At 39.3% G+C, this 14,342-nt stretch overlaps 1 protein-coding gene across 1 annotated transcript in view; it reads left to right on the top strand.

Moving 5' to 3' along the window:
- The first annotated feature begins 378 nt into the window (after positions 1-378).
- Positions 379-14,342, top strand: part of FGF10 (fibroblast growth factor 10) — a 119,082-nt gene continuing 105,118 nt past the window's right edge. The window contains exon 1 of the mRNA XM_065656394.1: positions 379-533. The gene's annotated coding sequence lies outside the window, so the exon portion shown is untranslated. The remainder of the gene's footprint in view (positions 534-14,342) is intronic.

Genomic DNA, 14,342 nt, shown 5'->3' with positions numbered 1-14,342 from the left:
TCAGCAAAATAATCACTCATTTGTCCAACCCCTTAATAAAGCTGGAGTTTTCAGTTAATATTCTCACATTATATTTGGCTTAAATGACAAAGAGAAGTATTGCTGTGTTGGCTGGCCTTGGTAGATGAGCAGTATGAAGTTATATCAGAAGTCCCTAAAGAGCAGAAGCAGGACCAACAAGAAATAGGAAGGGTATCGCTTAGCTTTTTCAGAGAAGATTTTAACAGCCTAATTTTAAATGTGGTTGCGGGAACACACATTTGTTTCTGGAAAGGCTCTTCTGTGTAATTTACGAGCTACAGCTCCTCAGGGGCTGAACACAGCCCATGGTGCATGAGCTGTACTTGCAGCATAAGTTGCTCCTCAGAGAAGACTTCAGAGCATCCCATTCCCCTCAGGAAGTGGGGAGAAGAACACTAGTGCCATCTCCTAGCTTTCTTCCTGACCTACAGACCATTGCCAGTCATCAACCTCAGTGGTCACTCTGCTGAAGAGGAGTCTTTCTACTTATTATTTCCGTCAGCAAGCATCAGGTGAGTAATTGCAGCCCATCTTTTCTAACCTGTCTTGCCAAATCCACAATCCACTTGTCTGGTGTGGTCAGTGAAGTTGCTGAAACTATTATTATCTGCCCGGTCTCAAAGACAGACACAGGTAGACACAAGTGGCAGTATGGTGTTTTTCGTAAGAAGGCTGCTCTTATTTGCTGAACGCTAGAAGTGGAACACTCTGCCGATATTAGGTTATCCATTAAAAGGCTTTGAGGAATTGAAAATAGACAAATCTTTTGCACCTGGTCTGTTGTCTGATATATTTTGTGTCTCTCTGTATGTGTCTACAGAACTGCATATTAACAGAATTATGGGAAATTAATATATTTTAGTGTCATAGTTCCATAATGCTTTTTAAATATAATTTTTTAAATATGATTGTAAATATGTTACTGATTTATGTTACAAAATATGTAATATGCATTTTACAAAAGTATATAATAAATTCTAAAATTATAATGAAAATTATATATAATATAAAATTGTTTGCTTGGTAATTATTTATTTAGAAGGTGAACAAATGTGTGCTATTTCACAGCTAGGTATTTACAGGATGCCCTTCCAACACCACTAGGAATTCCTACTTATAATCCTTGGAAAAGTTTGTATGAGGTAGAACCTAATTTTTTATGCTTTGCTACAATTATTCAGTGTCACTAAAAATGGGTATGTTAAAATATGCATTATTTGATGTATTAAAATAACATCTGTTAAAAATAAACATACATTATAGTATTAATTATTTATACTCATTGTAGTTAAGATCAGAAGTAGTTTTCCACCTTTTTGAACCAAAAATCTGTCTAAATTTTTTTTAAAATATTGAAAATATCCTGTGAATTGTTTTTCACCACACTATTGTTTGACAACTAAGGAGTGACTGGTAACTTACTATCTAGGTAACTATCATGGTAACATTTTTAACAATTGTAATTGTATTTTTTACAATGAATATTTTAATTCTTTATATTATTTTAATTATTAAACTACAGCTAGTAAACCATTTTTGTGGCCTTTAAATCTTTTAGATAGATATTGCCAGCAGTCAGGATTTCACAATCACTTTGTTAGCTATCTAATAATTTCTTGCACAGCTAGATAATGCTGATTCAAGTTGTAGCATTATTGTTTTTGAGCACTGTTCCACCGTTTGGAGCAAGACTTTCACATATGTTATTCCAGCAACAAAATTATGATTAGCTCTTTCCTGTATTGAGAACTCTGCTGAACATTAAGATTGATTCCTTTTCGTATGGATCTAGAAGTCTATTTCAGATATAGCTCCTTGGAAATTCTTAGAAAAAGCAAAGTCTAATTGTACTGTGATATTTAAGGTAGATGAGCTGAGCAACCCAAATTTTCACCAGCTGCAGACAGTTGCCTCTGGAAGTTAATGGGTCAGAGAGAGATGTTCCAGGAAGGAGAAATGCTTTCACAGAATCACAGAATCACAGAAGCTTAGGAATTGGAAGGGACCTCAGAAGATCATCTAGTCCAATCCCCCTGCCGGAGCAGGAACACCCAGATGAGGTTACACAGGAAGGCGTCCAGATGGGTTTTGAATGTCTCCAGAGAAGGAGACTCCACAACTCCCCTGGGCAGCCTGTTCCAGGCTCTGGCACCCTCACTGAGAAGAAGTTTCTTCTCAAGTTTAAGTGGAACCTCTTGTGTTCCAGCTTGAACCCATTACCCCTTGTCTTACTGTTGGTTTCAGCCCTTATCAGAAATAAAACCTTCAACTGATGCAAGTTAAACAGTCCTTGTTTCCCAAGACGTGGTCAGAAGTTATGGGTTTGAACTGCTTCTGAACATAATGTAGGCTCAAGACTTCCATTAGAAGAGGGAGGTTTCTGAAAGGCATTTTTATTAGGCCTGGTTTGGAGCTTTCTTTCACAATGTTTTTTTCAAGCAGAAAGTCATATTGCCATTTTAAAAAATCACAGTTCTCAAGATGAAAACAGTAAATTCTGACTTTACAAATCGTTTTGGGTTGGTTGTGGAAAGTGCTGGGAAATAAGGTCTTCCAGTAATGTGAGTCTGGAGAGCCTTGAGCAAGGCAGGGCACTCAAGGTCCCATGTTCAGCCCCTTTACATGGCAGAGCTTCCTGTCCTTCCTGCTGCCACGGAGCTGACGTTTCCAGGTTTCCTGATTCTGCTGCAGGGCACTAAGACATCAAATACAGACCAGTTCTTATATTTAAATTTGTAAAAAAAAAAAAAAAAAAATCTGTTTCAGAGATAAGAAGAATTTTGGAGGGTTTTTTGTGACTTGGGACAAAAATTTGACTGTTTCTCAATCCAGCTTTAATTTTAATTAGCATTAAAAGGAATAATCCTGTCTAGTAAAAATGTTGACTAACACTTGAATTTTATTCCTACGGCAATCATTGTCCCAGGCCTGACTATACTCTTAGAAAATTATTTGATTTTGTGCTATGCTTGTTGATCAAAAAAATATAAGCTATGTTCTGCTGGTATTTGGAGAAAGGGACAAAGACCTATTTTTGTTGAAACTAGAAGCCAAGTCTGTATACACTAAATGTGTGTGGGATACTTGCTCTCAGGAAATTTTAGGCATGATTCATAGAACACAACTGAAACCTTTATTGTAAGGAACCTGGGAGAAAAATGAATGAAGAGCTGCCAGTGTTGGACATGAAACCAGAGATGGCAAAAGTAACAAACAGCTACTGTACCTGAAGCATAGGTGTAGGATTTAGAGGAACGGACGAGCATAAGAATGAAAGTGCCAAACTGAACACTCGTGATGACAGATACCATGAATAAGATCTAATATAAATGGAAGAAAATCTAAGTTAGTCAAAAAATCAGTCACTGGTGAAGAATTATGGTACAAGTTTATTGGGATTAATGCTGGAAATCTCTGTAAATCCTTTAGACTAGGTTTGAATCAAAAAAAAATCTTAGTAATTTTATTTGAGACAAATACTGCTGCAAATTTATGTTGTTATGGGAGACTATAACACTGGATATACAGTCTATGAGAAACATACAGCTAGTTAGCTCTGAGTGGGGTAGTTCTCACCTGACGACTGAACCCATGAGAGGTGAGGGTCTTTTAGGCAAATAGTAAAATCCATCATAAAAGAGCTGGCCATGAAAAAAAAAAAAAGTTATCATGAGTTGCTTTACTTTAAATGGAAGGACAAACAAAAGCAGCTTTGCAGTGCAGGCTCTCAATTTCAGAGGGGTGAACTAAGAAACTCCAGGAGCTAGTTAATGAAGTCAAGTGGACTAAAGAGATAAGGAACTATATAGGAAACCTGACATGTTTTTAAAACAAAAATGCAGCATTATTCATGGTTTACATTACCAATAGTTAGAACAATAAACTTAAAGGAAGTGGTATTCAGATGTAATCCAGTGAACAGAGAGCTGTAAAAGGATACCTGCTCATGGGGAAGACTGGGGGGAAAAGATTGACTAAAATATGCTTAACATTCAGAAATTGTAAGGATAAAGCAAGAAATAACAAGATACTTTATAGCATAAACCATAGGAAGTTCTCCAGGCACATAAATGAACAGTAAATAAAAACAGAAGGGTAGAGCTTCTATGACAAAAGATAGAAAAACAAAATAAATTAAAACCATAAAATATATCATCTGTGTAACGGCTCCAAAACTAAACAGATATTTTCCCTCAGTTTCCAGTAAATTTTCGATGCTGAATACTGGAAAAAAATGCACAACCAAAATGGAGGAATGAGAATGAAAAGGATCACAACCCAATTAGACTCAAAAAATTCATTGAATTTAATATCTTGCTTAATGGGAACAGAGCAATCCACCTTGCAGAATTCTAAAACAAATGTTTTGATTCAAAAAATTGCTGAGGCAAGATGTATACTTAGTCCTCCAGGCATTAAAGCTATTTCTAAAATATGCAATACTTTGAGTTATGTCCCTGCTTTGTATGAGCAAATTTGAAGTTGATTATATGAGTTTGTTAGAAGAGGTTCCCTGATCACTGAATTATGAGGTATTTTGGCTTGGTGTTAAAGCATAGTCCTAGTCCCTCATTTCCTCCTTGAGAGTCAGTAAGTGACTTTGGAATGAATTTAGTTCCCATTTTAGAACACTTAGTGGAATTTGTTGAGTGTCAAATATTTTGAACAATAAGTGACGGCAAGTGTTAAAAAACCTAGTCCTGAATGCTTTCCACTGTCGCTTGACAATGTCTATGTGGTTCTGACCATATGTTGACGTCTACATTGTACTTACAAAGCCGGGAATAAATATTGGAAATCTCTGTGAATCATTTAGGTTAGATGAGATGTACTTATAAAATTGTAAATCTTGTAAATCTATAAATATGTTATCTTTACATGATAATGGGTATTGAAGGCACAGTGATGATTGCTGTTGAATGATAAAATGAAATTCAATTTGAAGGCTCCTAGTTCTAGATCAAAGATCCTGCAGCCATGAGTCACATTGTGTGTTTGCATTATAAAACCACCTAGTACTTCACGTGTATTACAAAAATATTGTTTAATTCACTTTTTACCTATAGGTTTTATACCAAATGCTCTGCCTTTCCACAACTCTCATAAAAACCCAAGACCAGCATGCATTTTGGCTCTGTGCTATGGCTAATTTGACAGTAAGATTCTGTGCCCATGCCTCATGTAGAACCTACCTACGTGTCTAGGAATTTGACTGTAAAGGCCTAATATGATAAAAAGACACATGCACAATGATCAGGACAAGATATAATGTAAACCATTATACAAATTTTTTTAAAACCAACCAAATCAAACCAAAACACTGGGAAAAAATCTTTATATCTACGATTGTCCATTCTAAGATAGTACAGCTGAGCCTCATTTCTTCATTTTTTCCAATTCAGAAACTGTTGGTGTCTATTAAGGATACTGAGGTATCTTGGTAGTTGTTTTGATTCTCATTAGCTCTTTGCAGCACTCCACTGTCAAGGAACACTTGAAGGGATCAGAAGTGCATGTTGTTGAATAGCCAGGCAAATTTGCAACATTGGATAACAAATTTGCCATAGTTATTAGTTTCCAGTGTTGCATTTACAATTGAATTTTATGCATCTCTGGAACAGTGACTGTCAATTAAAACATAAAATGTTATACATCTGTAATTTTGGAAAATGAGTGAAATCAGAAGTCACACAATGAAATCCATCTTTTTGTCAGGTTTTTTGTCAGATTTAAAACAACATCTCGCTCCTCAAGTAGTTCAAGGAGCACGCATTGTAGAAAATAAAATGCTTTGCTACCTCCACTTTAAAAAATTGATATGTTTAGTTTTCTGTTTTCTAATATTTCAGGTTTTGTTACATCTGGAACCCAGCAAGATGAATCAATAGTATCAAATCTTCTCTTTGTGGCAGCCCAGAGAGAACATGCTGTACCAGATGTTATTATGAACCAGCTGCAGAAGCAGACCAAATGCCTAGTTTGTCAGAATTCACTGCAGTGGGTTATTTCATCTAGCAGGACTTATCAAGACATGCTTTGATGAGGGCTACTAAATGAGTAGCACAGGTTGTTCATTCTAGTATTCTTTAGCAAAGTTGGTATTTACAACCATCTGATGATTTAATGGTTTTAAGCCTCCAGCTTTTTATTCCAGCTTTTTCTTCTTGGACTCCAGTTTCCCTGAGCTAGGTAAGAGCTTCTGCTTTATGTCACAGAATAAGCCAGGTTCTGAACTCTCTTCTCATACCTGAAATCAAGTATTACAGTTAAACTACAATAAAGCAGGTGTCAAGGGCAGTAGAGAAAAATAGCTGCTGCAATGAGTCTGTAAAAACATGTCACTTCCACTAAATATCTCTTCAGTGGATGCCAATGAATCCTTCTCTCTTGTCTCACAGTCAAATGCTGTGGTCCCTGTTATTATAATCTCCATTAGGAAGGCAATTCAGAAGTGAGATTATTTGAGTATTTAAAATGGCAACTGGAAAACTTGAGCTGTAAAAAGTTGAACTAGCTTAGAGACTGTTTGTTCTGTTCTGCTTATTATCCATGATGGCAGCAAACAAATTCCTGTCTACATTAATTCTGATGATGACTTCTCCTATGATTATGAAATCCAAGGATGTTTTCACCACACAACTGTCAGACTTAATTTGGTGTAGCTCTTTCTTAAAAAAAAAAAAAAGGCTCTCTTCTTGAGCTAACTGGACACTAGTTATTTCAAATGTACTTAAACCTCTATAAATCACCTCCTGCCATTTTTTGTTGTTTTTGTTAGAGCATCATGAGCTCATAAATCAGTAGACTTTTCACATTTTTAGGATTATCTCCAGAAAATCTTTATAACTCTTAAGCTGACTCTCATGAGAGTGTTTGCCACACTTAAATGTCTTATGGAATAGTCTGCCTCCACACATTTAGATCACATGGCCAACCACTTCAAATGTACACTAGAGAAATCCCTGATGCATTTGTTCTTAATAGGACTTCAGTGTCTGCTACCTCCTGCCACCAGAGAATTTCCATGATCTTTGAGGCAACTTAAGGAGAAGTGAGAGTTTCTTAATGTGACTGTGTGACAACACACTGGAGATGTTACAACATTGTCTTGCAGGACTTAAGTTTTGTTCTCAGTTTGATGCCTCCTCTCTTCACAGTCTCATCCAGAGTCTTCCAAAACTCTTAAAGCCTTTGATAATCTGCGGTTTATTTCATCATGTGGGCGTGCATCTTATAAATGGTGCTTCTTAGTGAACAACTTAATCCAGTGCAGACAGCAAACGCCTAATGGTGATGTTTTGGTAAGTGTTTTTTATCTTTTCTAAAATGAAGAGCAGAAACAAAGACATCACAATTCCTGTGGACCTTACAGCTACCAATAGCACATTTTGTTTCAAGACAGTGTTAGGATTACCTGCCTTATTGTTATGTGGAAGCAATGGATCACAAAAGGTGGAACCTAGCACTGAGCTCACGACAGTGTTGTTAGTAAGACAAGAAAGGTCTTCAGAGAGACAGAGGATTTCATTAAAGATTCTGGGCTGAAATATCTTGCTAGAAGTGGAGACTAGGTGAAGACAAAGTGCAGTTATTTCCCCATTTTGCGGAAAAGACTGGATAAATGAAAGGCAATTCGTAACATAGGAAGAAAGGTAAGATAAAGGAAAATAGTTAAATCAAGATGAAAAATTGCCCTCCTTAAATATTTTTGACTTAGATTGATAAGATTCTAATTCCTAATGGACAACTTGGAGACTAACGAGCTTTTAATTGTCCTTCATGCAATTAAGGGTGATGGTCTTTTGCTAAATCCTGAGTTTCAGCCATAGTTTATGTAAGTCATTCACATTACTCAACCTATAATGATGTACTTGGCTTCATTGTTTGTGGTCTGGTTCTCATTTGTCTGGCATTACGTTCTAGGATTGCAATGACTCATATTTCCTTCATTTTTACAACAAAAAGCACTAGCATGTACTGCATGAGGCATCTCAAATTTATTCAATTGTTTGTGGCCTTCTTGTGCAGGGTTCTCAAGCAGGTGTATCCAGACATATACCTCTGCATTCAGAGGATAAATAGGAGCTCCCTGCTACAATGTCACTATGGTGACTCCTTTGCTATATAAAGAAAGACAGAATTATATTTGAAGTTTTTAATGTAATTTGAAATTTTTCAGTCCAGGATGTTCCTGAGAAGTTATTTGATGATAGTCCTTTATTTTAAGGTTGAGATTTATTTCTTGCTTCTTAGAACTTTTTTTTTTTTAAAGGCATGGAGGATAAATCTGTAGTCAAACGATACTATGTAGTTGAAGACAAAAATGGCATATAATCTACTTGGCAGTGCTTACAGCAAACTTTGCTTAACCTTTATTCAGACAAAGCACTGCTAAAGTTGATAAGTCTTTTACCTGAAGCAGGAAGGCGAGAGTTGCCCACTGTGGTGCTACAGTATGTTTTTGCTTATGAAAAAAGAACTGCTATACATTTTAACTGTCTTTAGGTCAATTAGTGTTTTTGCTGTAAGCAATAAAAAGGAGGGCCCGAATGTTGATGCTAATAAAATGAAATGGATTCAAGAATTTTAATAGACTTTGGGATACTACTTTTATGTTTATTCAGACAGCAAAAACAAGAGTGTAAACTTCAGCATATGCTAACCAAAGAATGTACTCAGACTCCCTTGACAGTCTATACTTCAACAGGAAGAAAAAAATCCTAGAGAAAAAAAAGGATTAACTGTAAGAAGGTAGAGAATTTTTTGAAAAACAGAATGATCGATTTTTCTGCTGGGCCTGAAATAAGACTGAATTCAAAGGGACCTTGAATTTAATTCCTACACTCTAGATTCCTATGGACAACCCCGCTCCCTACCTGCTTTGCTTCCCCAGGTGCCCCTCCGTAATAAGTTTGAGGCCCTGGATATTGAAGAAGATGTAGGTGGGGATGTGGTGCAAGGGCCGCCTACAAGGTCACATGGGAAGAGGCGATCGACTCCACGCCTCAAGACTGCCTCTGATAAAAAAGAAAGAAGGGTAATTGTAGTAGGCAATTCCGTTCCGAGAGGGACAGAGGGCCCGATATGCAGAGCTGACCCTCATCATCGGGAAGTTTGTAGCCAACCTGGAGCCCAGATCAGGGACATTGCCAGGGCGCTCCCCAACCTGGTGCGCCCAACGGACTATTACCCCCTACTGATCTTCCAGACAGATGGGGAGGAAGCGGCATCCCGTAGTCTGAGGGGAATGAAGAGAGACTTCAAGGCCTTGGGACGAATGGTGAAAGAGTCTGGAGCTCAAGTTATCTTCTCTTCCCTCTTTCCATTTTTGGGTAATGATGTAGGATGGAATAGAAAAATTAAGTCCGTAAATGATTGGCTTCGGGACTGGTGCTACAGGCAGGGCTTTGGGTTCTTTGATAACGGCTGGTTTTATAAGACACCAGTCCGGTCAGTGATATGTGGGAAAGGTTTATCCCACAGGAGTAAAAGGATGCTGGGATAGGAATTAGCAGGGCTCATTTGGAGGGCTTTAAACTAGATTCGAAGGGGGATGGGGTTGTAGCTGGGCTTGCATCAGTGGGGCACCATGCTGGAATCAATAAAGACCAGGAGGCCTCCCAGGCCCCTAGGGTGAAATCGGTGTACTCGGCTCGCTCCCTGAAGTGCCTGTGCACCAATGCGCGCAGCATGGGGAACAAGCAGGAGGAGTTAGAAACCTGCGTTCGGTCAGGAGATTATGATCTGGTGGCATTAACAGAGACATGGTGGGACAGCTCACATGACTGGAATGTGGTCATGGATGGCTATGTCCTTCTCAGGAAAGACAGGCCAGCCAAGCGTGGTGGTGGAGTTGCTCTTTGCGTGAGAGAGCAAGTACAACGTATAGAGTACTGTCCAGGTGCAGTTGAGGAGCAAGTTGAGAGTCTGTGGGTGAGAATTAAGGGGCAGGCTGGCAGGGGTGACACTGTTGTGGGAGTCTATTACAGGCCACCAGATCAGAGTGAGGGTGTTGATGAGGCCTTCTACGGGCAGCTGAGCGTGGCCTCACAGTCACAGGCTCTGGTTGTTATGGGGGGTTTTAACTACCCTGATGTTTGCTGGAAGGACTACTCAGCCAGCCAGCCTCAGTCTAGGAGGTTCCTCCAGTGCATTGATGATAACTTTCTGATGCAAATGGTGGAGGAGCCGACTAGGAGAGATGCACTGCTGGATCTCATCCTCACTAACAAGGAGGGTCTGGTTGAAGCAGTAAAGTTTGAGGGCTGCCTTGGTTGCAGCGACCATGAAATGGTGGAGTTCAAGATCTCGTGTGGTGGGAGCAGAATACCGAGCAGAATTGCAACCCTGGGCTTCAGCAGGGCCAACTTTGGCCTTTTCAAACAATTGCTGGGGGAAATCCCATGGGCAAGGCTGCTTGAAGGTAAAGGGGCCCAAGATAGTTGGTTAGCATTCAGGGACTGCTTCCACCAAGCTCAAGATCAGAGCATCCCAACATGTAGGAAGTCAAGGAGGGGAGCCAGGAGACCTGTGTGGTTAAACAGGGAACTGCTGGGTATACTCAAGTGGAAGAGGAGAGTTTACAAATCATGGAAGGAGGGGCTGGCCACTTGGGAAGAATATAAGGCTGTTATTAAAGAATGTAGGGAGGCAACTAGGAAAGCTAAGGCCTCCTTAGAGTTAAACCTGGCGAGAGGGATCAAGGACAACAAAAAGAGCTTCTAGTCTAGTTGGAGGCCTGTATCTAGTGGAGTCCCTCAAGGGTCGGTACTGGGACCAGTACTATTCAATATATTCATCAACGACTTGAATGAGGGAATCGAGTGTACTATCAGCAAGTTTGCTGATGACACCAAGCTGGGAGGAGTGGCTGACACGCCAGAAGGCTGTGCTGCCATCCAGCGAGATTTGGACAGGCTGGAGAGTTGGGCAGGGAAAAAATTGATGAAATATAACAAGGGGAAATGTAGAGTCTTACATCTGGGCAGGAACAACCCCAGGTTCCAGTATAGGTTGGGGAATGACCTATTAGAGAGCAGTGTAGGGGAAAGGGACCTGGGGGTCCTGGTGGACAGCAGGATGACCATGAGCCAGCACTGGGCCATTGTGGCCAAGGCCAATGGCATCCTGGGGTGTATTAGAAGTGGGGTGGTTAGTAAGTCGAGAGAGGTTCTCCTTCCCTTCTACTCTGCCCTGGTGAGACCTCATCTGGAATATTATGTCCAGTTCTGGGCCCCTCAGTTCAAGAAGGACAGGGAACTGCTGGAGAGAGTCCACTGTAGGGCAACAAAGATGATTAAGGGAGTGGAGCATCTCCCTTATGAGGAAAGGCTGAGGGAGCTGGGTCTCCTTAGCTTGGAGAAGAGGAGACTGAGGGGTGACCTCATCAATGTTTATAAATATATAAAGGGTGGGTGTCACGAGGATGGAGCCAGGCTCTTCTCAGTGACAACCAATGATAGGACAAGGGGTAATGGGTTCAAGCTGGAACACAAGAGGTTCCACTTAAATTTGAGAAGAAACTTCTTCTCAGTGAGGGTGACGGAACACTGGAACAGGCTGCCCAGGGAGGTTGTGGAGTCTTCTTCTCTGGAGACATTCAAAACCCGCCTGGACTCCTTCCTGTGTAACCTCACCTAAGTGTTCCTGCTCTGGCAAGGGGATTGGACTAGATGATCTTTTGAGGTCCCTTCTAATCCCTATCCTTCTGTGATTCTGTGATTCCTTTAGGCTTGTCATTCCAAATTGGTAGGCAGTGGTGAAGAGGGTAGAAGAGGACGTCGAAAAGACCTAGCAGAAACAGATGATTTTTGAGAGAAGAATGCATGTTCTTCTGCTTTGGATGGAGAATATTCTTCCCAGGAGGCTAATATTAAGTAGGACTTAGCTAGCAGGCTGATCTCAGAAGTACTGTATAATGATTACAGAGGCAGAGGACTTTGGATTTGACTGACACTGTGAGAAGCAAGCTAATGAAGCATGAGAAGTCACATTTTGGCAACAAACAGATTTTCTTTGCACTTGTAAAGACTCGGTCACGTAATAGTTTTAGTTCTACATATAATTAAACTAGAAAATGTAACCATTCTCAGTTATGTTTAGCTAGAATCTCAAAATCAAATCAAATCAGGAAAACAACAACAACAAAACAAGATGTCCCTGAGATCCTGAACTACAGACTGCAGCAGCTGGATGTGGAGCACCAAAATTTTGTGGTCAGGGTCTGCAAAAGCTGATCCTCTATGTATAAATAAAGGGACAAACCTACACAAAATACTCACCAGGAGGTTTTGAATAAAGTCTATGCTGAAATAGCTCTGTCTTATTTATACATGGACAGATTTATCATTGACGATGGGAATTCAAAAAAGTCTGTAAGATGATCTAATGATCATTCTGTCAATAAAAAAGACAGTCTTACATATTTTTGCTTTCTCTGATCATTGCCATGGTTTTAATAGAAGTTGTGTGTTTCTTCAAATATCAAAACATGTTCTATCTTCCTGCAGTGGCCAACAAATTAACTGGGATCAGAAGTCCTCCTGACTGTGGAGAAAGCTTGAGTGTATGCCTGCAAGCTGTTGATGGTTTATTCTGTTCTTTTTTATTTTCTTTTTCTGTGGTACTCTCTGCACTGACCCTTGAAAACCAGGCACAAAACCCCTATTTGTTTTTCTTTTCTATGAAGAAATGGCCAATAACAAAGATAAATACAGAAGACTGGATGGCCATTGCCCTGATTCTTTGTAGTGGCTCATAATCATCTTATGTAAAATTCAACTGGTTCCTGGAGTTTGACTGTATGTCATTATTAATGCATTTCCTGGGCTCCCAGTTCAAATTCACTCAATCACTCCCCTGAACAACACCAAGGATTGCAGATCTGTTTCTCCAGGGCACACTGTTCCAAAACCAGTATATGCTTTCTTAGCGATTACTTTAGAAGCACACCAAAAGAAACTTTACATTCTGACATTTGAATTTATAACATAGATGATCCCAAGATTTCAATAAGCAATGCAAAGTGATGCTGATGAAAACAATCTGCTTTTACACTGTTTAAGTACAGAACACAATTAATCTGTAGCCAATAGAAAGGCTTCTCCTTCCCTTTTCAAGGTCACTTCAGTTGGCTTCAACTTAGGCATCGTGATTACTATTTTCCCATGAGGACAATGAGGCAGGTCTGCATTCCTCATTCCGTTATGCAATTCACCTTGACATGTTTTTTACATTTGAAACTGTCCTAAAAATGTAAAATATGATAGTCATTTTACATAGATGTTTTATTTTCAGAATAGCATTAACAGGAACGTTAGAGTTTCAGAAGAGCGATTAAAGTAAAAACACACATTGCATAATGTAGTTTAAAGAATCTGAAAAGAATTAGTTGGAACTGTAAATACACTCAGATAGACTGTAATAATTCTGAATCAGAAGGCGATCACTAAGATTCACATTTCATATGGACAAAATTCTACTTTCCCAACTCAAATGAGTACCCCACAGGAGTCAGTGAACCAAGAGAGAAGCGATTTTGTTTCTGCAGGGCTTACAGAGAAGACAGACATCTCCTATCTGCATATTCCATGCTTTTTTTTTCTTAGGACAGACATGAAAGCTATTCTTCCAACAGCAATTACTTAGAATCCTATCTCAAACTGCCTCCTTCTTGAACTGACCGATTTGCAGTATCAGGGGGCAAGAATGGTGAAAATTGAATGGAAAGCACCATCAGTCATCCAAAGCAGAAGTGTAGGACTAGGAAAATAAGGCAGCTTCATCCTAGGACATCCAGCACCTCCAAAGCAAAGAAGTTTGTGCAAAGACCAGTCCCAAAAGCAATGTCACCATACGGTCATAAAAATCTTTCTAGATTTCTGCAGCTCTCCACTCTACTACATGCAAAGTTAAGACTGAAAAGATACACCATATTGCTGGCTTATATATACTGATACACCTAGGAGATGATCAGATCTCCGGTGGGTTTAACTGTATCTAAACTTCACATAATGTGAGGTTTCCACCCATGGCTAATGTGTCCCACAGGAAAGGAAGCCATTGTAAGATTTAGATGTGAACCCCACCTTTGATCTTAAACTATGGAATTTGAAAAAACCAGGTTCAGTAATTAAGGATACTTTATGTTCCATTCCCATAACTTTAAAGGGGCTTCATATGATACAGAATTCTAGCTAGCAGCAGCTTGTGGACATCTTGTTCAAACTGTATAATTTTTCAAGTTTTCTCTTTGTCTGTAACACGAGACAAATACATGCAATTTTAAATATATGCTATAACACTATGGCTTTTTCAGCTAG

The sequence above is a fragment of the Caloenas nicobarica genome, chromosome Z (genome assembly GCF_036013445.1).
Source record: "Caloenas nicobarica isolate bCalNic1 chromosome Z, bCalNic1.hap1, whole genome shotgun sequence".
Classification (NCBI taxonomy): Eukaryota; Metazoa; Chordata; class Aves; order Columbiformes; family Columbidae; genus Caloenas; species Caloenas nicobarica.
Note: the sequence above shows the minus strand (reverse complement) of the source record. Positions and strands in the feature narration are given on the sequence as shown.